Below are 25,416 nucleotides of genomic sequence, written 5' to 3'. Positions count from 1 at the left end.
CAAGCACGGCAGGCAGGTGGCTTTTGGCAGCATGCCTGCAGGAGGTCCTCTGGTCCTGCGCCATCAGCGTCCCCACCGCCAAATTGCCGCCGAAGCCGCGGGACCAGCAGACCTCCCGCAGGCATGCCGCCAAAAGTCGCCTGCCTGCCACCCTCACAGCGACGGGTAGGCCGCCCCCCATGGCTTGCCGCCCCAGGCACGTGTTTGCTGCGCTGGTGCCTGGAGCCACCCCTGGACATGCAGCAGTGCCACATGAAAATAAAGGAGCTTCGGCAAGCATACCAGAAGACAAGGGAGGTGAACAGTCATTCTGGTTCTGCCCCACAGACATGCCACTTTTATGAGGAGCTGCATGTGATTCTCCGTGACAACCCCATCACTACCCCAAAACACACAGTGGGGACCTCCCAAGAGCCCTGAGTGACCACGAGCAACACTGAGGAGGGCATTGTTGACGAGGAAGAGGAGGAGGAGGAGAATGTGAGGCAGGCAAGTGGAAGATCCATTCTGCCCAACAGTCAAGCACTGATTTTAACCCTGGAGCCCATCCTTTCACAGGGCCAGTTGGCGGTGGAAAGTGACGCTGGGGAAGGCACCTCTGGTGAGTACACATTTCCAATCAAACTCTAGGGGTTACATGCCATTATTTTTTATGTTTAATCTGGACAAAAAAGCAGGTGTAGTGTGTATCGATGGCCACTCCAGCTATGCAGAGGGTGCTCTTCGAAAAAGACTGTTTATGTGCGATGGCCTGGGAATCTTCCATGGAGATCTCTAGGAACCTTTCATGGAAGTACTCTGCAATCCTTTGCAAAAGGTTTCTGGGAAGAGCTGCTTTATTTCCTCCATCATGGTGGGACACTTTCCTGTGCTACTCCAGTATTAACTCTGCTGACATCATTGCAGCACGCAGCATTGAAGCATAAGGACCAGGTCTGTATGTACCCCGACGCTTGCAGCATCTGCTCCCTTGCTGCCTCTGTTACCCTTAGGAGAGTAATATTGCATAGGGTCACCCGGGGGAAATGGGGGAAGTTTTCAGTGCTAGCCCTTAAACCACAAACAATTCAATAAATAATCTCCCTTGCCCCCATTTGGTGATCACACAACCATGCTTTCCCAAATGTGCATTGGTTGTGGTTGGAAGGGATCACTGTGTATTTCAAGCAGCATTTTAAAAAAAGGGGGAGGGAGGCAGCTTCCTGTTTGTCTCCCTTCCCCCCTCAACCTGTTGCCACTTTCATAAAAAACAAACTGTTGAGGAGGAGTTTACACAAGTTTCAGCCTGTGATCCCAACCATGTCTTCAAAAAGCAGCAGCACAAGTCCTCTTGCCCATGCCTCGTGGCCATACTCACCATGGCTGGAACACCAAACTGAATCTTGCAATAGCCAGTGGATGTGATTATGTTGCGGCTTGCAGCAAAGTGTATTGAGGGCTATATTTTAATTAAAAAAATAATTAACTTTGCACCAGAAACAATGTGTGCACTGTCAATGCTACCCTTGTGCTTTGCATTTCCTTGCAGCTGAAACCTTATCCGTCAGTGCATCCTCCACAGCAGGACAGAGATGTGGCCAGATTAGAGGGAGGAAAAAGACTCGGGAAGACCTGTTCAATGAGTTAATGCGCGCCTCCGAGAGTGACAAGACGGAGCTCAGAGCATGAAGGATTACACTGTCTGAGACTAACAGAAGTATTGGGAGCATAAGCTTTCGTGGGTAAGAACCTCACTTCTTCAGATGCAAGTAATGGAAATCTCTAGAGGCAGGTATATATCAGTGTGGAGATAACGAGGTTAGTTCAATCAGGGAGGGTGAGGTTGCATTTGGAAAGGAAGGCACTGCATTTAGCCGTATGGAATGGAAATCTATCAACCTCATGAAGAAACTTGCACAAATACAGACAGATATCATCTTCCTTTCCAAATGCAACCTCACCCTCCCTGATTGAACTAACCTCGTTATCTCCACACTGATATATACCTGCCTCTAGAGATTTCCATTACTTGCATCTGAAGAAGTGAGGTTCTTACCCACGAAAGCTTATGCTCCCAATACTTCTGTTAGTCTCAAAGGTGCCACAGGACCCTCTGTTGCTTTTTACAGATTCAGACTAACACGGCTACCCCTCTGATACTACACTGTCTGAGAACCTGGACATGGACAGGGAGGACAGACGAGCATGCAGGGAACAAGAGCGTGCCATACAGGAAGAGATGCTGCGAATTATGAGGGAGCAATCAGACACATTCAGGCGTCTGGTTGAGGTTCAAGAAAGGCAGCTGGATGCTAGAGTCCCTCTGCTGCTATCATCATCCAGTTCTACATCTTCCTCCCCAAAACTTTCTATGAGGTGAGGAGCGGAGGAGCTCAGTATCCCTTGCACTCAACACCAGGGAAGGGTACAAGGACCAGAAGGCACCCATTCCCACACCTTTGATTGTTATTGCAGTGCATCTGTAAGCAAGCTTTCCTTGTTTCTTCCCCCACAGTGTTATCAGCTCTTTTGCCCCCTTTGGTGTCTCTGTGTGTTTGTGTGCATAATAATACTTAACGGATTGAGGAGAAAAGGCTTTTTATTCATTCAACACATGGTGGTTCGTGGGGGTGGAGTTTACAGAGGAGAAAATACAATGGAGGGGGCAGTTTGTTAAGAAACAACACAGATAAGTGTCACATTACTCTGGCTCACTGGTTTTCAAAGCCTCACAGAGATGCAGAGCCCCTTAATGTGCTCTTCTTATTGCCCTGATGTCTGGCTGCTCAAAATTGGCTGTCAGGCAATCTCCCTCAACCCCCTACCCCGGCAGAAACTTTTCTCCCTTTTTTCACAGATATGGAGCACACAGCAGGCAGCTGTAACAATAGGGTTATTGCTTACTAGATTAGACCTCTGTGAAAGCAAACAGCACCAGTGACCTTTTTACATGCCCAAAGGCACATTCCACCACCATTCTGCAGTTGCTCAGCCTAGGGTTGAACCGCTCCTTACTGCTATCCGAACTGCTGGTGTATGGCTTCATGAGCCATGAGAGCAAGGAGTAGGCTGGGTCTCCCAGGATTACAATTGGCATTTCATCATCCCTAATGGTTATTTTGAAGTTTGGAATGAAAGTCCCTGCTTGCAGCTTTCTGAACAGACCTGTGTTCCTAAAGATGTGTGCATGATGCACCTTTCCTGACAGGGCCAGCTCCAGGGTTTTGGCCGCCCCAAGCAGCTAAAAAAAAAAAAGTCACGATCTGCAGCGGCAATTCGGCGGGAGGTCCTTCGCTCCGAGGCGGAGTGAGGGACTGTCTGCCGAATTGCCGCCGAATACCTGGATGTGCCGCCCCTCTCCGGAGCGGCCACCCCAAGCACCTGCTTGACAAGCTGGTGCCTGGAGCCTGCCCTGTTTCCTGACCATCCCACACTGATGTCAGTGAAACAGCCCCTATGACATACCAGCATTTGCAACACCATTGAGAAGTATCCCTTTCAGTTTATGTACTCTTTGGCAGGGTGGTCAGGTGCCAAGATAGGGATATGAATTCCATCTATCACCCCGCCACAGTTAGGAAACCACATCATGGCAAAACCATCCACTATGTCCTCCACATTGCCCAGAGTCTCTACCTCTCTTAGCAGAAGTCTGTTGATGGTCCTGCAAACTTGGATCACAACAGATCCCACGGTAGATTTACCCACTCCAAATAGATGCCCCACTGACCGGAAGCAGTCTGTCGTTGCAAACCTCCACAGAGCTATCACCACTCACTTCTCCACCGTCAGAGCAGCTCTCATTTTAGTATTGCTGCACTTCAGGGCTGGGGAAAGCTCTTCACACTGTTCCTGGAAAGTGGCCTTATGCTGAAAGTTCTGCAGCCACTGCTCCTCATCCCATGGCCGCATAATGATGAGGTCCCATCAGTCAGTGCTTGTTTCCCAGGCCCAGAAACGGCGCTCAACTGTGCCAAGGTGATGTGTGACTGTCGCCAGCAAATGTGAATTGCTCTGCTATATGTCTTCCAGCAGGGCTGCTTGCGTTGCATCATATTGTTCCATGCGGTGGCTCCTGTATCAGCTGATGTAAATACTGCAGGATAAGGCACAAGGTGTTTGTAATACTCACAACAACAGTGTATAGCTGAACAAGGTCCAGGCTTATCATGCAATGGCGTCCACACAGGTAACCCAGGCTTATGAAAAAAGGATTGAAAAACGCTTGGTTTGTTTGCCAAGGGAGGCAGGGAGGGAGGTAAGTGCATCATGGGAGGCTAATGCCACATTCCCATAACCACCCGCATCAATGTTTTAGTCCCATAAAGCATTGCAAGCCCAACCCAAAATTCCATGTGGCTACATGCACTGTGGGATAGCTACCGACAGTGCAGTGTTCCATGTGTCAATGCAAGCCCTGCTAGTGAGGATGCACTCCGCCAACACAAGGAGCATACTGTGGACACGCAAGATCGACTTGCTTAAATTGGAGGCTCGATGTCGACTTACATAAAGTTGAGTTAACTTTGTAGTGTAGACATGGCCTCAGATAACTGTTGCAGTGACAACAAAGCCCTAGGTCAGTCATTGTCTTTGATTCAAAGACTCTGATGATGGCAGCTATTAAACTCTTTCAGCATAACAATATCAAAGGGAACCAAGGAGACTGTGACATACAGAATCACATGTTCCTTGGATTTTGGTTGGTACACAGCCTGGTAGTAATTTCAAGTTCTGGATCAGCACTCAACTCACTTTTATAGCACATAATTGAATTGTGGAACTTGCTTGTAAGGAACTTGTAAGGACCAAAGAATCATACAAAATATGGTTTCTATGCATTAATAACTGCCATAGGAAAGGATAAGTGTATTTTCTAATTCCATTATACCAGTTTGAACTAGATCAGTGGTTCTTAACCTTTCCAGATTACTGTATCCCTTTCAGGAGTCTGATTTGTCTTGCCTACCCCCAAGTTTCACCTCACTTAAAAACTCCTTGCTTACAAAAGAACAAAAATGTCACAGGACACTATTACTGAAAAATTGCTTACTTTCTCATTTTTACCATATAATTACAAAATAAATTGACTGGAATATAAATATTGTACTTACATTTCAACGTATAGTATATAGAGCAGTATAAACAAGTCACTGTCTGTATGAAATTTTAGTTTGCACTGACTTGACTAATGCATTTTATGTAACCTGTTGTAAAACTAGGCATGTATCTAGATGAGTAGATGTACCCCCTGGAAGACCTCTACGTACCCTCAGGTGTATGTGTAACCCTGGTTGAGAACCACTGAACTAGATAACGTGGTGTTAGGGGACTCCAGATTCCTTGGGATAATGTTAATATAGAATAAATGCATCTCAGCAAGAAACATGTGGCTGGTTTTGTTGTTCATTAGAGGGAACACCACCAGTTATTCAGTTTCAAGTGTTCCATTGCTAGCCTTGGTGCTTGTAGTATGAATTGTAGTTTTGGTGGCAATGCATTTCCAGAGGGAGACAAGGTGATAACTCTTTAGATTGGTTATCTTTTTGCAAGAATAAATCTGGAGGGATGGATGAGACAAAATGTCATTGGATCAATGGTGGTACAGACAGACAGAGGTGGTATCCATTGCAGAAGAGGGATCTTTTGTATTGACAGACGGCCCGTCACATGATCTGTGGATTGTGCAGGATATGTGAAGTGAAGTGCAAAGGAGGAGGAGGGTAAAGAAGGAAAATGCAACAAAAATGGGGAAAGCTATTGTTTATATTGTGGAAATACATCAAAGCTGGGCCCCATTCAACAGACACCAGAAGAGACTTGCAGAGTTGGCAATTTTAGGCCCTAATCCCACAAAGAATTATATATAAATGGCTTAACTTTATGCAAAAGTCACTGGAGCCTGAAGACCTGTAAGAGACATCATTATTGCTAGCTAGCATAGATTTTTGCATCCATGCACAGTCCTGTTGAAGTCAGCATAAATGTGTGGGCAGGAGAATTGCAGATCCTGTTGCAGGATCAGGGCCTAAAAATACAAAATTGTGGATAAAGGATGGCAGAATGAGCTACAATAGGGGTTCTCAAACTTATTTGAGCCTCTCCCTCGGCTTACAAAATGGGATTTCCCAATGTAATTTAGCTGGAACATGGGTCACTAATACACAGATTCTGTTAAAGGGGATTCTACTTTAAATAAATCAGTTCTTTGATCCTATTGTCTGTCTGTGCATAGGCTAGGTGATCTTTAAAAGTGCAGACATTAATATCCACAAAGTTTTCAGGGCAGTATTTCTCAGTTTCAACATCAAAGTGTGCTAGAGGGCGCTGCAACCCCTCGTTTGCCAGGTCACAACACCACTCACTCAGGTTTGGCTTGGCCAACATCTTGATCAGGACAGAGGGGAGACCGGGACAAATTTGAATGACTGGGTTGCAACCCCATGAGTGAGTGGGAAGGCTCACCAGGCCCCCATACAAAGTTTGATTGGACCCTCCCCCCCAATTCCCCTTGGAATGTATGTAACCTGGTCTTTCCCACGTTTGTTTCAAGTATAATTTTTATTATTTTAGATTCTGGACTCTTTTCTTTGTATTTATGCCTTGCCATTTTCTGAAGTGTTTTTATTATGTAACCCTAGGGGTTTTCTACATATGTTTACATCTCTAAGAATCTTTCCTTTCTGTCCCTGTCCACTCTCTAGTCTAGGGCCCCTTGTGCCAAGCCCAACTGCTTGGGCTGTGTATCGGTTGGATTTTCCGCAGGGTGTGAGGATTGTATAACAGGAAACTTCAAATTATCTGAAACTTGAACTGTAAGAAAGAGTGTGAAGCCTGGTGACCTGCCTTAACTCAAAGACCTGAAGGAGATAATTATCAGTATAGATACATAATTTTTTGAATATTATGCATATATTTTGCAATGATTATGATAACCAGTGGACTACTGGCTCTTGGTAGAAACCTTACATGCCACCCTAGGGTGAATTATTATGAATATATCTTTGTAAAACCCTATGCACCAGCTGTGCCTTTTTTCCAGTTGGTACCTAGAGGTCTAGGGGTCGCAGCAGCATATCTGGTGTTGTAGTTTTAAATATTTGGCAGGGTACTTAATAGTCTGTGTATTATTCATTCATTCTCCTGCTCATGGAGTGTACAGTGCATACTGCGGGTCACCCATTTCCTGCCAATGTTGTGGCCTGCTCTGTATTAAGGCTGAGACAAGAGAGGTCAGAAGCCACAACATCCCTCCAGTGTGTGCAAGGCCATCCATGAGGCCTTCTGTTGTGTACTATGGGCACTATTTATTGTTCAAAAGATAAATAATCACACTGACGTTCCCTTCATTTATCCAAATTTAGGTCCTGATTCTGCACTCAGTTCTCTGAGCCTAGGCATCTACTCAAAGCCCCACTGGTGTTAGTGGGCACAGGGGTCTGCTTACATGGAGCTCATTGCAAAAATGGGACCTTGTTCTTTGATCTCCATGATATTCGGATAACTAAGGTTGTGCTGTCCACCTTTCAGTTAGGCTGTCATTATTAGCCAAATGGTGGCATACTGCTATTTTGAAAACTAATGATAATAATATTAAATAATACTTAGCATTGTCACGTCAAGATAACAAAGCATTCTGCACTGCAATTAAGCCTTGCCTTCCTCACAGGAGTGTTTCTCACTGTGCCCATTTTATACATGGGTAAACCAAGGCACAGAGGTGATGCACTGTGCCCCAAGCCACAGAAGGAGTTGTTGGCAAAGCTAATAAGAGAACCCAGGAGTCCTGTCTCTGTTTCCTTCTCTAACCATTATGTAATACTGTCCATTAGTAATTTTATCACCATCTTTACATGGGTGAATGAATGTGCTAAGTAGATGTGGAATATGCAATAAAATACTCAAATATATTTTCTGCCTGATTCCATGCTTCCTTAGCATCAAAGCTTGACACCAAGCTATGTGAAAAAGATAGTGCTGTATCTTTAAACTGTAAAATTATAGCATCACTCTTTGCAAAGGTGAATCCAATACATACAGACATATTTCACATTATCTGAAAACTGTTAAATCTCTTGAACCAATGTGGCATGTCCTGGCAATGAAGGCTGCATTTTTCATGTTTAATTATGAATTGTGGCCCTCTTTACAAGCTTGGCTGGTTTCCTCTGATGTTGGGGTCAGAATACAGAAAAGGTTACTCTGACAGCTGCCTGTGGGGCCCCTGAGAATGTTACTACTGTGATGGGGAAATGCTGGTCAATGCTTGCCTTTTCCCTTCATTGCTAATTATTCCATTGTGTTATCAGTGTGGTTAGCACATTTGAAGGCAGAATGCCAGCATGTTAAGGTGAAAGTGAAATAAATGAGGTAGGCTGAGAACCAGGGAATGTATTTGATCTAAAAGTGAGTTGTCTCAGATGTTTCAATATTGGAGCTTTAGTAGCTAATCTAGAAGACAGTTAGTGCAGAGAGCAAATTCGGGGGGAGAGGAAGGAAGAAAAGTTACAAGGGAAGGGAAAGTTAGAGTTTACTCAAATTATCAAGTGAGGCCTTCAGGATCTATGACTGTTTGCACCTGGTCTTCCCAATTAATCATTCCTTGAAGATTTAGGGAAGGAATTAAGCCCTGAATTTGGTAACTAACTCTATGTAGGGGTCAGCCATTATCACCAGGCTAGCCAGGGAGAATTATGAGTCTGACAAGGGGGGAAAAAAGTAAATTAATTTTGTGGACGTTCTAGTTCTGGAAATGTTTATCATTAGACTAGCAGAGAAACAAAGATTGTGTTTTCTATAATTTTAAGATGGCACTAAGTTTCACAAACAGAATTCTCAGTAAAAAGGATTTAAAGTCAGACCTGAACAGAAATGAATCCGCTTTCAAGTACCGTTTGGTTTATTTGTACATTAGAGTCATAAGTTCTCCTTTGTTTATGAATCACTCTTTCCCTTTCCACAAAATTTTAGTGCTGGGAGAGATCATGTATAACTGAATCAGAAAGTGTGGTACAGTTCTAACTACTTTCTGCACAGTGCTATCCAGCACTGATTGAATTAACTCATCTGTGGATGTACATTTTGGTCACTGTGCTCCCTGAAAACAACTTTTATCTCACAACTGGAGATCTGATCTTTTTGCATGTGAAGAAGAGAAGCTTATATAGTATATGCATGTGTGTATATGTAAGGGGACTGTTGTCACCTTACTACCATTCAGTGGGGGTGTTTTGGTGGGCTAACTCCCAGTGCCAAAGGAAAGGGGAAGGGTCGATGGGAAATGAGGACCCTGAGACTGACAGTCCTCAGGAACAATGGAGAGAGGCCAATCCTTCAGGTCAGCCTGATTGACAGGACAGGCAGGCTAATCAAGGAGTCAGGGGGGCCAAAGGGGTCCCGTTCTTCATGCGAGCTGGAATTGCCTGGGTCAGACAGAGTGTGACTGAGCTAAGGAGAGAGCAGGGGCCCAAGCTGAGCTGGGGAGCAGAGCTGTGGCAGATCCAGAGGGGCCAGAGAAGTAGTCCAGAGAGCTGGAGGGAGAGCAGCAGCAGCAGCCATGCTGAGGCAGAGTGCTGGAGCTGGAGCTGTGGTGGAGCTGGAGCTGGGACTGGAGCAGTCAGGAGCCAGGTGTGGTGGTGAGCAGCTGGGGAGAGTGAGGGGGACCCTGGGCAGCAGGCCCAGTGCAGGGAGATGCCCCAGCCAAGAGGCCCTGCAAGCCAAACTTGGAGGGGGATCATAACCCCGACGGGGCAAGGGCGACTGGGAAGAAGGGTCCTGCCACCTAGAGCCTGAGAGCGTGTGGCCGCTGCAGAGCAAGTGTCTGACCCACAGCGTCTCTGCAGCACAGCCAGGGCCTGAGAAGTGGCCTGGGACTTGTGAGGAACAGATTGAACTTCCCATACATCCCAGAGACGCTAGTTGTGATGTCCCTGTGCCACAGAGCGGGGGTTATGTGTTTTCCTTTAATCTTTCCCATTTTTTCCTTGTTTTTATTGATTGCTGTTTAATAAATTGTATTTGCTTTGAATTGTATGTAATGATCAGCAGGTCAGGGAAGCATCCAGTACAGAGAGAGCACCCTGGAGTGGGGACACCCTAGCCTCTGCCCTAAGTGACCACTACAAGCCCCCCCAGAATCCTGGGCCCAGCCTTGATTGGGTTACAAGGACTCTGCCACACAGGAGAGGGGAAGGGGAACCCTCGAGGTCAGGCAGGCCTCTGGGTAAAGGAAGTGGGAGTGAGGACTCAGATCCTTTCGCTAGCCCACTTCACAGGGGTAGTGTACAAGCCAGGAAAGTTCCCCACAATAGCGGGACCATTCTCCTGCTTACATATATATATACACAGAGAAACTAGCAAACAGCTACATCCTAATTTTGGGGACTGAAACTTGAGTCTATTTTACATGCTGTGGAGAGGAATGGAATAGATTGGAATAGGGATTCTGAGATAAGTGGGGAGGGTCAACATAATCAGGGTAAAACCAATTAGGAGTGTCCCTCTACCTTATCCATCTTATCTTGATTGGTTTCCTCTGGTGTTGGGGGTCAGAATACAAAAAAAGGTACCAAGTCAAACATTTATGGAAGTCTAAGTATATTATAGCTACATTATTACTTTTTTCAAATAAACTTATGATCTCATCAAAGAAAGATATCAAGTTAGTTTGACAGGAGCTATTTTCTATAAACCCATATTGATTTGCTTTAATTACATTACCCTTCTTTAATTCTTCATTAATCAAATCCTGTATCAGCAGTTCCATTATCTTCTCTAGGATCACTGTCAGGCTGAGAGGCCTATAATTACCTGGGTCAACCCGTTTACCCTCTTTAAAAATTGGCACAACACCAATTTTCTTCCAGTCATCTGGAATTTTCCCAGCACTCCAAGATGTATTGAAAAGCAACATTAATGTTCCAGCTAGCTCCTCATCCAGCTCTTTTAAAACTCTTGAGTGCAAGTTATCTTGGCTTCCTGAGTAAAAATGTCTGTCTTCAGTGATTTCTGTTTAATGTCCTCCAGAAATATGAATGGAATGGAATGAAAACAATAGTTTGTGAGGATTCTCTTTGTTCCTAATATATTTTATTTGTCTTTAACTCTGCTGGCCGTAGATTTTGCCTTATGTCACTGGACTTTCCTTATCAATTTTCTCTAATTCTTGACTTCTGATTTATATTAATTATGATTAACTTTCCCTTTCTTCCATTTATTTTATATATATTTATAGCTGCCTTCACTTCCCCTCTAAAGCAAGTCATTTTTTTGACTAGTACAATTGCCTTCCTTGATTGTGGTTTTTGGGTATCTAGTAAGGTGTTTTTAAATGATTCCCAATTATCATTCACAATTTTCTGATTAAATTCTTTCTCCCAGCTACTTCAGCTCATAATTGTTTTCAGCTTTATGAAACTGTCCCTATTAAAGCACTGTGTGTGTGTGTATTTATTTTATTAGTCTGGACTTTATTCTGTGTGTGCATTATAAATGTGATCAAATCATGATCACTTGTACTTAAGCTACCATTAATTTTTATTTCTGTGATCAGTTCCTCTTTATCTGGTAGGTCAAGAATTCCCCCCATGTTGGCTCAACGCTTTTTGAGTTGGAAATTTGTCATCTATAATGTTTAGAAATCCCAAGAATGTTTTAGTACTGGTAGCATGAGACTTCTAGCATATGTCACTCAAATTAAAGTCCCCCGGATCATGCAGCTTTTTTTTTTTTTTTCCGGTACACATTATAGATAGGTGCATAAAGAGGCAGTCTTCCTGTTTCCTAGTATGATTTGGTGGTCTGTAGCAGACAGCAACTAATACCTTATCTGTTAGGATGTTGATCCAGAAGCGTTCAAGATAATTTTCTTCTGAGTTATTGTGACTCGGATACAGATAATGTCACTGTTGACATAGAGTATTGCACCCCTTCCCCTTTTGCTCACTTGATATTTCCTAAATAGGTAATAATCACTGATTTAACATTCCAGTCATGTGACTCATTCCCCAAGTTTTCATTAATATTGACTAGATCAAATTTATGCTCATAAATCCTCAGTCCAGTTGTACAGAACCTTGTGTATGTTGTCAGTGCCCTTGTAATGTAATAGTTGCATAAGTACCAATAAAAGAAATCAAAACTGTCACCTGCAAAGCAGTCTTTGTCCCAGGTGGGAGTAAACCTCCTTGTCTTAATGGACCAACCCACCCTGTGTAGGTCTGATTATCCTCTGTTACACCAGTATGTAACAGGAGTGTCTCCCTTTAAGTCAGTGGTGATACACTGGTGTGAGATGAGCATCAGGCCATTAGAATCCAATTTATATGGGATCTATGCATCAGTTCTACTGAAATTCCATATGACCATTATATAGAGACATTATAGAAGAAAAGCCCCTGGATTCTATCTATACAGAAACTCTTTCCTTATTCTAATGATGGGACTTGCACTGGCAGGGATAATTGACTAGATGATCATAGCTAGTTTGTTTTACATCTCAAACTATTTTGGTAAGGAGTTAGAAATGGAGGAGAGAGGGATAATAGTAAGAAAGGATTAGGATAGAGGGGAAAGGGGAGAAAACAACATCAGAAGATATGTCAGCAGCAAATGTCTAATCTCCCTGGACCAGAGAGAAAATGGGAAAGGGGCAATTGTGACTCAGAAGAGTATCTTTGAGGCACGCTGCCTGCTGGCACTACATTTGGGATTGCGTGATTGATACACCCCTCTTGCTCAGGGCCATGCCTAAGGCACAGTCTAGCCCTAAACAATGACAGTGATTAAAAAATGGAGAGAAAAAAAGATGCAAGGTCCAGAAAGAGGCTACAGCAAATCTGTGGAGTGTTTGAAAATCCCTGAGGGTCTGCACAGGTATTCAGGTATTTCAAAACCCATCTATCTTCAATAGAGAACAAGAATAAAAAAGTATTGTAAGGGCTGAATGCTGTTCCCCATTTTTTATCAAGAATATAAAGTGTTTGTAGAGAGGTTTGAGCACACCCAGCATAAGAACAGTTACTGCTGGCCCTGATATAATTTTTGGCTCACTGATTTGTGTACATCATGTGTGGTTAAAAGCAGTCTTTGTGCTCATCAAAATGATGAGTGACCGCCTGACTCAGCACAGAAAACTCCACTTTAATCCGAACCTCACAAGACCACAAAAGAGGTATGAATAGCTCAGCAATTACCTTCTCACACAGCAGGAAGAAGCAAATTCAAATCCAAAACTCTCCAAAGTTAAGAGCTGGCAAAATAAATAGCAGCTGTGTAAAGAGTGAGAGTACGCCATTTGATCTGGTGTGAAGGGATCAAGAAGCAATAGGACCCTCAGTAGGAATACTGTCTGAGACTGGTACCATGGAGATAAGAGAGACAGCATCTTTCAGTGGTCAGAGCAGTGGCTGGGGAGTCTGGATACCTGGGTTCTGGTCCTGGCCCTGATACTGGGTGTGCTGTATGACCTTGTGCAAATCACTTCCCCTTTGCCTGCCCACTCCTTGTCTGTCTTACCTAGACTGTAAATTCTCCAGGGTAGGGACCGTCACTTTCTATATCTTTGTAGAGTACCTAGCACAATGGGCTCTCAAACTTGGGCCTCTGTGTGCCACCATAATACAAATAATATTACAATGGCAGTTCAGTGACCTTCCCAACAGGTGAAGTGTGTGCTCCCTGACCAGTGTGAAAGAGGCAATGCCAAGGCTCTCCCCTCATCCTGTTTCTCCTTGTCCCATCTGACAGATATGGCAATTTCCTGCAGTATCCTTGAAAGATTTTCTGGTATTGCATTTATGTAATATTGTGGGCTGGGATTGTCTGTAACGAAGATTGTAACCTCGTGCAGTATCTTTAGGGACCGTTTGTTTTAAATGAATGGTTTATGCATGAGTGTGTTCTCCTCCATGGGAAAGGGCTACCACAGTTCCTGCAGGGACAAAAAATAGTGGGTGGTGGTTGACAAATCAGCCAGGTTGTATCTCCCCCACCCGAAGAGTGCCTGGGGAGGCTTGCATATACTAATTTAGACTGGATTCTCAGAGACCAACAGACAAACAAAGGACTTTTGGATAAGTAACTTCAGTTTAAACTGACTCAGGGCCTCCTTTCTAACCCAGCAAATGGGCAGGACCTTGCAGAAGGGTTGGAAGGACATGACCTACTAAGGCCCCATAAGACTGATGGGTGACTTCTGATAAGCTTTTAGCAAGCATGTAGTTTCTTCTGTTTTACTGTGTTTTCTTTATAATGCTTTCACTTTAAGAATAAATGTGCCTGCATATAAAGAGTGGTGAGGTAACTTATACTTGCTGGCATTAACTCTGTTGATAGCCTTCAGAGAGAAGACAGAGTGCAGATGCTGGCCTGTTTAGACAGTCTGGTATGCTGGGGGTATCACAGGGTAGGCAGGGAACTGTGCAGCCTGGAAAAAACCCAGTCGAGAGAGAGGCAGGTCACTACCCAGGAGAGGTGAGGAGCTCGGAGTCTAGAGTGGGTGATCTTGAGGAACCACAGCAGGGAAATACAAGTGCAGTGCCCAGACATCCCCCTCCAGCATTCAGTTAGGTTTAATAGGGCTATGCCTGGCTCCTGTGCAATAGTAGAGGAGAGTGGGGAGGATACTTTTGCCATCTTCACCCTTTTGCACACAAAGGTGGGGCCTGGTGCTGTAATACATAATTATATGAGGCTAGGCTGAACTTGGTGTGGTAGGTCGCAAGTCCTTGATCCTGCCAATCTTTGTGTCACCCTCAGCTCCTTCACAGGTAGACATACTTTGTGAGTGAGATTGTTCCTCCATTCCCAAGACACGTGCTCAGTGTTACTTGTGGGAAGGAGAGGGAAAATCTGTGGGGCCACATGCTGGTGCCATGATGTACACATGCAGCACAGAATCTCATTGCTAGTCTTTTGCACTCTTTGGAAGCAAGCCTCAAGCTTTTTGTGTGCCAGCTCCCTTACTCTCAAGAAAAAGGGAGGGGGAGCTGGAGAACGGCTGTGTCTGAAGTAGTGCTGGGCAAAAAACTTCATCAAACCCATTTTCCAGAAGAAAATTGGATTTTCAACTAAACTTTTTTTTTTTTAAAGAATAGTGTCTGCTTTCTGTGAGAATTTCAAATATTTTGGTTAAAAAAATCCCAAATGCCTAAAAATAAAAATGTTTTGATTTGAGTATACTGCCATAGTGCCTCAAATTCAGTATCCTCTGGTCCATATTTCCCTCTATGGTCCAGGTTCCCAGATCAAATTACATCTCCCAAAAATGCACTAGGGCCAGGGATTTCTGTGATGTACCACCACCTCTTTCTAAGAGGTGAGATCCCGTGGTGCATCACTGGAGAGAGAGTCTGACCAGGTAACCTGGCCTATAGAAGAAAATGGCAGCATAAGGCAACTTAACCAGGACCAGATGGTATTCACCCAAGTATTCTGAAGCAACTCAAATGTGAAATTGCAGAACTACTAACTGTAGTTTGTAACCTATCATTTAAATCAGCATCTATACCAAATGACTGGAGGATAGCTAATGTGACATCAATTTTAAAAAAGGGCTCCAGAGGTGATCCCAGCAATTACAGGCCGGTAAGCCTGACTTCAGTACCGGACAAACTGGTAGAAACAATAGTAAAGAACAAAATTGTCAGACACATAGATGAATGTAATTTGTTGGGGAAAAAGGAAACATGGTTTTTGTAAAGGGAAATCATGCCTCACCCATCTACTAGAATTCTTTGAGGGGGTCAACAAGCCTGTGGACCAGGGGGATCCAGTGGATATAGTGTACTTAGATTTTCATAAAGCCTTTGACAAGGTCTCTCACCAAAGGCTCTTAAGCAAAGAAAACAGTCATGGGACAAGAAGGAAGGTCTTTTTCTGAATCAGTAACTGGTTAAAAAACAGGAAACAAAGGGTAGGAATAAATGGTCAGTTTTCAGAATGGAGAGCGGTAAATAGCAGTGTTCCTCCGGGGGTCTGTACTGGGATCTGTCCTATTCAACATAATCATAAATGATCTGGAAAAAGGGGTAAACAGTGAGGTGGCAAAATTTGCAGATGATACAAAACTACTCAAGATCGTTAAGTCCAAAGCAGACTGCGAAGAGCTACAAAAGGATCTCACAAAACTAGCTGACTGGGCAACAAAATGGCAGATGAAATTCAATGTTGATAAATGCAAAGTAATGCACACTGGAAAACATAATCCCAACTATACATATAAAATGATGGGGTCTAAATTAGCTGTTACCACTCAAGAAAGAGATCTTGGAGTCATTGTGGATAGTTCTCTGAAATCATCCGCTCAATGTGCAGCATCAGTCAAAAAAAAGCGAACAGGATGTTGGGAATCATTAAGAAAGGGATAGATAATAAGACAGAAAATATCATATTGTCTCTATAAATCCATGGTACGCCCACATCTTGAATATTGTGTGCAGATGTGGTCACCCCATCTCAAAAAAAGATATATTGGTATTGGAAAAGGTTCAGAAAAGGGCAACAAAAATGATTAGGGGTATGGAATTGCTTCCATATGAGGAGAGATTAATAAGACTGTGACTTTTCAGCTTGAAAAGGAGACAACTGGGGGAGATATGATAGAGGTCTATAAAATCATGCCTGGTGTGGAGAAAGTAAATAAGGAAGTGTTATTTACTCCTTCTCATAACACAAGAACTAGGAGTCACCAAATGAAATTAATAGGCAGCAGGTTTAAAACAAACAAAAGGAAGTATTTTTTCACACAACGCACAGTCAACCCATGGAACTCTTTGCCTGAGGATATTGTGAAGGCCAAGACTATAATAGGGTTCAAAAAAGAACTAGATAGGTTCATGGATGATAGGTCCATACCGGCTAGTAGCCAGGATGGGCAGGGATGGTGTCCCCAGCCTCTGTTTGCCAGAAGCTAGGAATGGATGACAAGGAATGGGTCACTTGATGATTACCTGTTCTGTTCATTCCCTCTGGGGCACCTGGCATTGGCCACTGTTGGAAAACAGGATACTGGGCTCGATGGACGTTTAGCCTGACCCAGTATAGCCGTTCTTATGTTCTTAACTACATTCCCATGAAACACTGCAGCAGCATTTCAAAATCAAAATGTGTCAGGTTTAGGTGTGTGTATAGATCCATTTTCAGAAGGAATGTTTCAGTATTTCTTTCTTCTTTGTTTTTGTTTTTTGGGTTTTTTTTTTTTTTTTTGAAAATTGGGGTGGTTTTTTTGTTTTTGTTTTTTGGAAAATTCAATAAAATTATTTTTTCTGTCAAAATTTTCTTTAGGGGAAAAATAAATTTTCTGACCAGCTTTAGTTTGAAGAGACAAGGAATGTCAGCATGTAAATGAGAAGCAAATTAGCACTTTTGCCTCTGTTTTGACTCTTCTGATTAAGAAGGAGTAATTTGGTGGACACTCAGCAATAGTGTTATTAATTCTGGATCAGGTTTGCCTGCCCTCCCCTATAAAGCACAATCATTTTTCGGATCTAATTTAACGTGCAGCACTCTACACCTGGGCAGTGCAGAATGAAGCCCCAAGGCTAACTATGTACTGCAAGTTTCAGAGTAGCAGACGTGTTAGTCTGTATCCGCAAAAAGAACAGGAGTACTTGTGGCACCTTAGAGACTAATAAATTTATTAGAGCATAAGCTTTCGTGGGCTACAGCCCACTTCTTCAGATGCATATAGAGTGAAACATATATTGAGGAGATATATATACACACATACAGAGAGCATGAACAGGTGGGAGTTGTCTTACCAACTCTGAGAGGCCAATTAAGTAAGAGAAAAAAAACTTTTGAAGTGATAATCAAGATAGCTCATTACAGACAGTTTGATAAGAAGTGTGAGAATACTTACAAGGGGAGATAGATTCAATGTTTGTAATGGCTCAGCCATTCCCAGTCCTTATTCAATCCTGAGTTGATTGTATCTAGTTTGCATATCAATTCCATCTTGGCAGTCTCTCGTTGGAGTATGTTTTTGAAGTTTTTCTGTTGTAAGATAGCCACCCGTAGGTCTGCCAGACAGGTTAAAGTGTTCTCCCACTGGTTTTTGAGTATTATGATTCCTGATGTCAGATTTGTGTCCATTAATTCTTTTGCGTAGAGACTATCCGGTTTGGCCAATGTACATGGCAGAGAGGCATTGCTGGCACATGATGGTATATATCACATTGGTAGATGTGCAGGTGAACGAGCCCCTGATGGTATGGCTGATGTGATTAGGCCCTATGATGATGTCACTTGAATAGATATGGGGACAGAGTTGGCATCGGGCTTTGTTACAAGGATAGGTTTCTGGATCAGTGTTTTTGTTCAGTGATGTGTGGTTGCTGGTGAGTATTTGCTTTAGGTTGGGGGGTTGTCTGTAAGAGAGGACAGGCCTGTCTCCCAAGATCTGGGAGAGTAAAGGATCATCTTTTAGGATAGGTTGTAGATCTCTGATGATGCGCTGGAGAGGTTTTAGTTGGGGGCTGAAGGTGACAGCTAGTGGTGTTCTGCTGTTATTTTCTTTGTTGGGCCTGTCTTGTAGGAGGTGACTTCTGGGTACTCGTCTGGCTCTTTCCATCTGTTTTTTCACTTCAGCAGGTGGGTATTGTAGTTTTAAGAATGCTTGATAGAGATCTTGTAGGTGCTTGTCTCTATCTGAGGGATTGGAGCAAATGCGGTTATATCTTAGAGCTTGACTGTAGACAATGGATCGTGTGGTGTATCCTGGATGGAAGCTGGAGGCATGTAGATAAGTGTAGCGGTCAGTAGGTTTCCGGTATAGGGTGGTATTTATGTGACCATTGCTTATTAGCACAGTAGTGTCCAGGAAATGGACCGCTTGTGTGGATTGAGGTTGATGGTGGGATGGAAATTATTGAAATCATGGTGGAATTCCTCAAGGGCTTCTTTTCCATGGGTCCATTTGCTAAAAAAACTCCCTGACAAAGCACAGGAACAAATCTGTACAGACACATGCCTAGAACCCCGACCAGGGGTATTCTATTTGCTACCCAAGATCCATAAACCTGGAAATCCTGGACACCCCATCATCTCAAGCATTGGCACCCTAACATCAGGCTTGTCTGGTTATGTGGACTCTCTCCTCAGACCCTACGCAACCAGCACTCCCAGCTATCTTCGAGACACCACTGACTTCCTGAGGAAACTACAATCCATCGGTGATCTTCCAGAAAACACCATCCTGGCCACTATGGACGTAGGAGCCCTCTACACCAATATTCCACACAAAGATGGACCACAAGCTATCAGTAACAATATCCCCGATAATGTCACAGCTAACCTGGTGGCTGAACTTTGTGACTTTGTCCTCACCCACAACTATTTCACATTTGGGGACAATATATACCTTCAAGTCAGCGGCACTGCTATGGGTACCCGCATGGCCCCACAGTATGCCAACATTTTTATGGCTGACTTAGAACAACACTTCCTTAGCTCTCATCCCCTAATGCCCTTACTCTACTGGCGCTTCATCATCTGGACCCATGGAAAATTCACTGGACATACCCTTTTTGTTTTTATCTCTTGGTACCTTCTTTATTTCTGTCTCTTTCTGATTGCTTTCCATACCTCTTCTCTTTCTCTTTTTCTCTCCCTACTTTCCTCTATCAAGGTCCTATTGCTACACATCCAGCCCTCCTGTGACTACCAGACCCAGCTTCTTGGTACTTCTGGAACCCTTCTCTCGTCCAAGTGCTCTCTTTATGCACCAGGCTTCATTCCCATTCACATCTTAAACTCACCACTTCCTCCCTTTTTGCCAATCTATCATAAGTATTAATGCTTCTGATGCAATTTGCACTTGTTGGGGATCTTTACAATGGGGCTGGCATCACCTTTTTTTATAATGGAAAACTGGATGTTCAACAAATTGAAAATTTTTCCCCAAATAGGTTCAACTTTCATTGGAAAACTGAAAATTCAAACACTCAATGTTTTTGGCCAAGAATTGGGTGTTCTTTTATTTTTCATTTTTCAGCCACATTTTTTTCTTTGTGTTTTTGAGAGGAAATAAAGTGCATTTTCCAGCCAGCTCTAATTTACAAGGTTCCCAACATCCCTGTTGCTGGGCTACAATTCATAGATTTTTAAGGCTGGACGGGGCCATTAGGTCATCTAATCTTACCTCCCGTGTAACGCAGGCCATAAAATTTCATCTAGTTTTGACCCCAGTAACAGTGTTGATTTGAAAATACCAAGAGATGGATGATCCACCACTTCCCTTGGTAGTTTGTTCCCCTGGTGAATCACCCTCACTGTTAAAACTTTGTCTCTGTTTCTAATTTGAATAGGTCTGGCTTTACCTCCCAACCATTGGTTCTTGCTGAGTCTTTCCCCTCTAGATTAAAAAGCCCTTTAGTACGAAGGTACTTATACATTATAATCCGCTCTTGATCTTCTGTTTGATAAGCTAAACAGCTTGAGTCTCCCACTGTAAAGCATTGTCCCATCCCTCACATTACACTGGTCTACAATTTTGAGAAATCGTCTGCTTCAGAGATAAAATGTGCTATTTATTATGTATTTTGATGTGCTGAATTCAAATATGACAATTAAAACAACTGATTGGCTACTGTTTCTAAGATATTTAAGTTTTTACATTTTATGTCTATGTATATTGTGCAGATAGTAGAGTTTTAATCATAAATTGTAAACCTAGGTCTTTTCATGTGTTTATGGTTACTTTACATGATAATATTTCACCTGTCCTGTTTATGTAACACTTTAAAAATCAGCAAAAAGGTTATATAAATAAAATTTATTATGAAACAAAAGGCAAAAAACTATTATGTACATAGTTTAGTCCTATTCAGTGTCTACTCGGCGCTTCTTGGCTTGTCTCTTGTATTCATTAAATGGAGCATCTCTTGTCACTGTCCAGCAATACTCTGCAAGCATTTGCCCTGATAGCGTTTTTCCATTGTTGCAATGTCCAGGTGAAATCGCTTGCCGTGCTCGTCGCTCACTGCTCTGCAGTTCGGTGGAAAAAATCTAGATGAGAGTGCAAAAAATGTATCTTTAGTGACATGTTGCAACCAAGGCTTTTGTATGCGTTGAGGAGGTTTTCCACCAACAACCTGTAGTTGTCTGCCGCCTTGTTGTTTCTGAGAAAATTTATTGCCACTAACTGGAAGGCTTTCCATGCTGTCTTTTCCTTGCCACGTAGTGCCTGGTCAAATGCATCATCTCGAAGAAATTCACGAATATGAGGACCAACAAGGACACCTTCCTTTATCTTAGCTTCACTTAACCTTGGAAATTTTCCACAGAGGTACTTGAAAGCTGCTTGTGTTTTGTCAATGGCCTTGACAAAATTCTTCATCAGACGCAGCTTGATGTGTAAGGGTGGTAACAAAATCTTCCTTGATTCAACAAGTGGTGTATGCTGAACACTTTTCCTCCCAGGCTCCAGTGACTGTCGGAGTGGCCAGTCTTTCTTGATGTAGTGGGAATCTCTTGCACGACTATCCCATTCACAGAGAAAACAGCAGTACATTGTGTATCTAGTCTGCAGCCCAAGCAAGAGAGCAACAACCTTCAAATCTCCACAAGAAGAAGAATGGGACAAGATCCTTTGGACGGTCACGGAACATGGAAACCCTAACATCACCTGCCAGGAGATTCCACTGCTGTAGTCTGGAGCCCAACAGCTCTGCCTTACTCTTGGGTAGTTCCAAATCCCTGACAAGGTCATTCAGTTCACCTTGTGTTATGAGGTGTGGTTCAGAGGAGGAGGATGGGAGAAAATGTGCGTCCTGTGACATTGATGGTTCAGGACCAGAAGTTTCATCCTTTTCCTCTTCCTGGTCTGACTCAAGTGAGAATGATTCTGGTGCATCAGGAACCAGCAGTCCTTCTCCATGGGGTACTGGGTGTATAGCTGATGGAATGTTTGGATAATGCACAGTCCACTTTTTCTTCTTTGACACATCTTTCATAACTGGAGGTACCATGCAGAAGTAACAATTGCTGGTATGATCTGTTGGCTCTCTCCAAGTCATTGGCACTGCAAAAGGCATAGATTTCCTTTCCCTGTTCAACCACTGGCGAAGATTTGTTGCACAAGTGTTGCAGCATATGTGTGGGGCCCACCTCTTGTCCTGATCTCCAATTTTGCAGCCAAAATAAAGGTGATAGGCTTTCTTAACCATAGTGGTTATACTGCGCTTTTGTGATGCAAAAGTCACTTAACTTCTGCTATGTTTGTGGTGATCTGCACTGTTCACACAAGTACGAGGCATCTGTGCTCACTTTAGCTAAACAGAAATGTGTCCCTTTGCAAAATCAAACACTGACAAATAAGAGAGCACGACACTGTATGATTTCTAGAGCTGATATAGGGCAATTTGTTCAGCAGAGTGATGTAAGCTTCGTTATGATTGCATCACCCATGACTTCTAGGAATAACATGATGCAATTCATATCATGTATGACGCAGTACCAGCTTCCGATTGCATCATTCATTGTTTTGCCTAAAAAGCAAGTACTGTCCAGACCCAGTCATAGATTTGTTCATAGAACCAGTCAAAGATGTATTTTAGTCATTTCTGGTTTAAATTGAGATCCCTTCCCTTTATAACTCACTTATCCTCCGCCATTCCCAAGTCAAGGGTCGTATATACTGACCCAATAGCATATCTTGAAAACTAGAGCCAATCAACAATTTTAAGCATCATTTTCGTTCTCAGTGACCCAGAATTAGTAAAGTTTGACTACATTTATTTCAGAAGCATTTTGGCTGTAGAGCAGTGTTATTTGTGCATATTTTTTTTTCTTCCCTGCCATTTTTCAGCAGCCTTTAAAATATATGGACACAAGAACTGGATGCAATATTCCAGTCTCACTGATGCCATATGCAGAGGTAAAATCACCTCCCTACTCATACTCACAACTCCCCTCTTTATACAACAAAAGCTACTGTAGCAGTGATTCTTACCATATCACTTGTGCATTCCTTTCTCCCCTGTTTTCTTCCATGCCATGTTCAGTTCTGATACACAAGTGCCTGAATTTCATCTGAATAATATCTTGCATTGTTATTGAAAGTCCTTCTTTATGGATGTAAGTAAGGAGTGCAGATTTTGATATGCAACCATTTCCCCTCAAAACAGCATGGTATGTTATACAGGCATGCTTAAAAAATATTTCATTGGCATGCTTAAAATATAGCATCTTTCCAAACTAGGGAGAAAAGTATATGGAAAACTATTTTTGTGATCAGCTATGATTTCTAATGGAAAATGGTTATTCTCCCAGCAATGGTGTGCACTGGTTTAGTCGCTGTGTTTCAGCACCTATGCTCTGTCTCCAGTGGCTGGAGAATGACAATTCTGTTTCACTACATCTTTCAAGATTTCAAAATTTTGTGTTTGTTTTGAATTGGACCATAACCTGAGCCCTTTTGAATGTTTTCACAAAATGTAATGGTGTAAAAGTGTTCAGATTTTTTAAAAGGTCAAATTTTCAATCTCTCTCGCTCTCTGATCCAGAAAGTCCACTCAGTCCATCAAAATATATACCATTTCACAAAATGTTTTTTTTTTCCATGAAAGGGTTTTTATCAACAAGAAAACATTTCGTTGAAAAGTTTCCAATGAGCTCTGTTTGTGTCCTTCATTTATTTAAAGCCAGCAAGCACTCAGGAAGATCAGTCTGAAGAAGAATAATTTAACCGTTTACATCGGAACAGTTCCAATTATATAACAAGGGTGATGTGGAGAATAAGGGAGTTATTGTAATAAAGCACAGCTCACCAGGTAACTGTGGCAGGCAGTATTTTCAAAGCCAGTCAGTATTAGCCCAACTCTGCTCCCATATAAGTTAATGAGAGTTTTATCCTTGACCTCAGAGTTAGACCAATATTGAGTGTTTTGGAAAAAAATACTGCTTTAGACTCTTTGTTTATACTCTTTTAGTTAATTTTTCCTTGATAGTGGTTTCCTGTACTTATAATACTGTGATACATTTACTTCCCTTTTACTCCATTACATGAAATGGGTCCACTGGTACCTGATCGACATGGATACAGGCTTTGCTGATATAGCAATATTATTCCTTGTAATACTGGTAACTGGAATTAAGGAAAATCTCAGTGGTGCTAAACACCAATGAAATCTTCCATGAGAAGTAAAGTACTTCTGGGTATGCTGTTAAAGATCCCCAGTGTTTATAAATACTAACACCTCAAGTCTTCAACCATGTACAGTGTAGACTGCTAAATAGGAGTTTTTTTGTGAAGGTAAATGAGCCCCAGTCTACAGGGGCTGAGAAATATCTATGTATGTTTTTTAAGAGGCTTCTGTTTGGTGTCTTTACTGCCTTCTTTCAGTATGCATGACTATGGACAGAGGCAGATGAGATTTGAAACTGGAAGGTTATGATCTGTGATGTCAAAACTCTTCATCAAATTCAGAACTTTTTTAATATCAAGTCAAGACTTTTCAGTGTCCAGCTTTGGGAAAAGGAACAGAACACCGTCCAGCTACTTGAACTGACCACAGGAGGTTGTGAGAAGAGAAGTAACTGAATAATTCTAGGTATTTCCATCCTGGAGCCCAGGGGCTAAAATGTACATATGCCTCAGATTGTACTGCCCTTTTTTTTTGGTATTCTTGAACCAAAGAAAGACATGCCAGTGCTTTGGTGAATCAGCTCACTTAAGGAACTGGAGTGGTTCATAAATAGATAGCGGTGATTATGATGATTAATTAAACAAGAGCAATACAGCAGCGTAGTTGTTCTACTAGAACTTGCTGCTACCACTACTTTCTTTTTCTGCATGATTTTTTACGAATGCTATTGCTGTAAGAGGCAGAGCTTATGGATTTATTTTCTCCACTGTTGCAGCTTAAGAAAGTTCAATAAGTCAGCTGTCAGAGCCTGGGTTCCTCGCAGGCTAAGGAATTTCAATTTCAAAGTACAAGAGATTGAAGTCTTGAAACAAAAGATCATCAAACACTAATAACTCCTGTCTGTTGCTGGAGCTGTGAAGTGGGTAGGAGACAGTACCTCTTTTTAAGGGCCACTGAGTGTGACAGTGAATCTTGCACTCGTTTAATTCTGTGCGATGCTACAAGATGAGATGAGGAAACTCAGATGTGAATGAACAGACCATTTATGGGCAGTGAAAAGAAGCTGAATGGCCATCTAATTGCTTTCAAAGTAACAGGAGAGGGTCCACCATAACAGACCTTGCTCACTGAGTCCTGTTATGGAAAAAAGTGTGCAGTGTAATTCCAGCCCCAGAACTAAGGCAATGCACAGGACATTGGCCGTTAACCACAAAGGGCATTCACACCAGCACATAAAATTATGTAACTCATAGATAAGCATCGGGAAAGTGTGGGACCTATTGCATGCACAACTGCTGAATTTTCCTTTTCAAAATGCTTTTCCATATAGCTGTATTTCCTTAAATTGTGT

Source organism: Trachemys scripta, chromosome 10, assembly GCF_013100865.1.
Source record: "Trachemys scripta elegans isolate TJP31775 chromosome 10, CAS_Tse_1.0, whole genome shotgun sequence".
Lineage (NCBI taxonomy): Eukaryota > Metazoa > Chordata > Testudines > Emydidae > Trachemys > Trachemys scripta.
The sequence above is the reverse complement of the archived record's forward strand: the minus strand, read 5'-3'. Positions refer to the sequence as shown.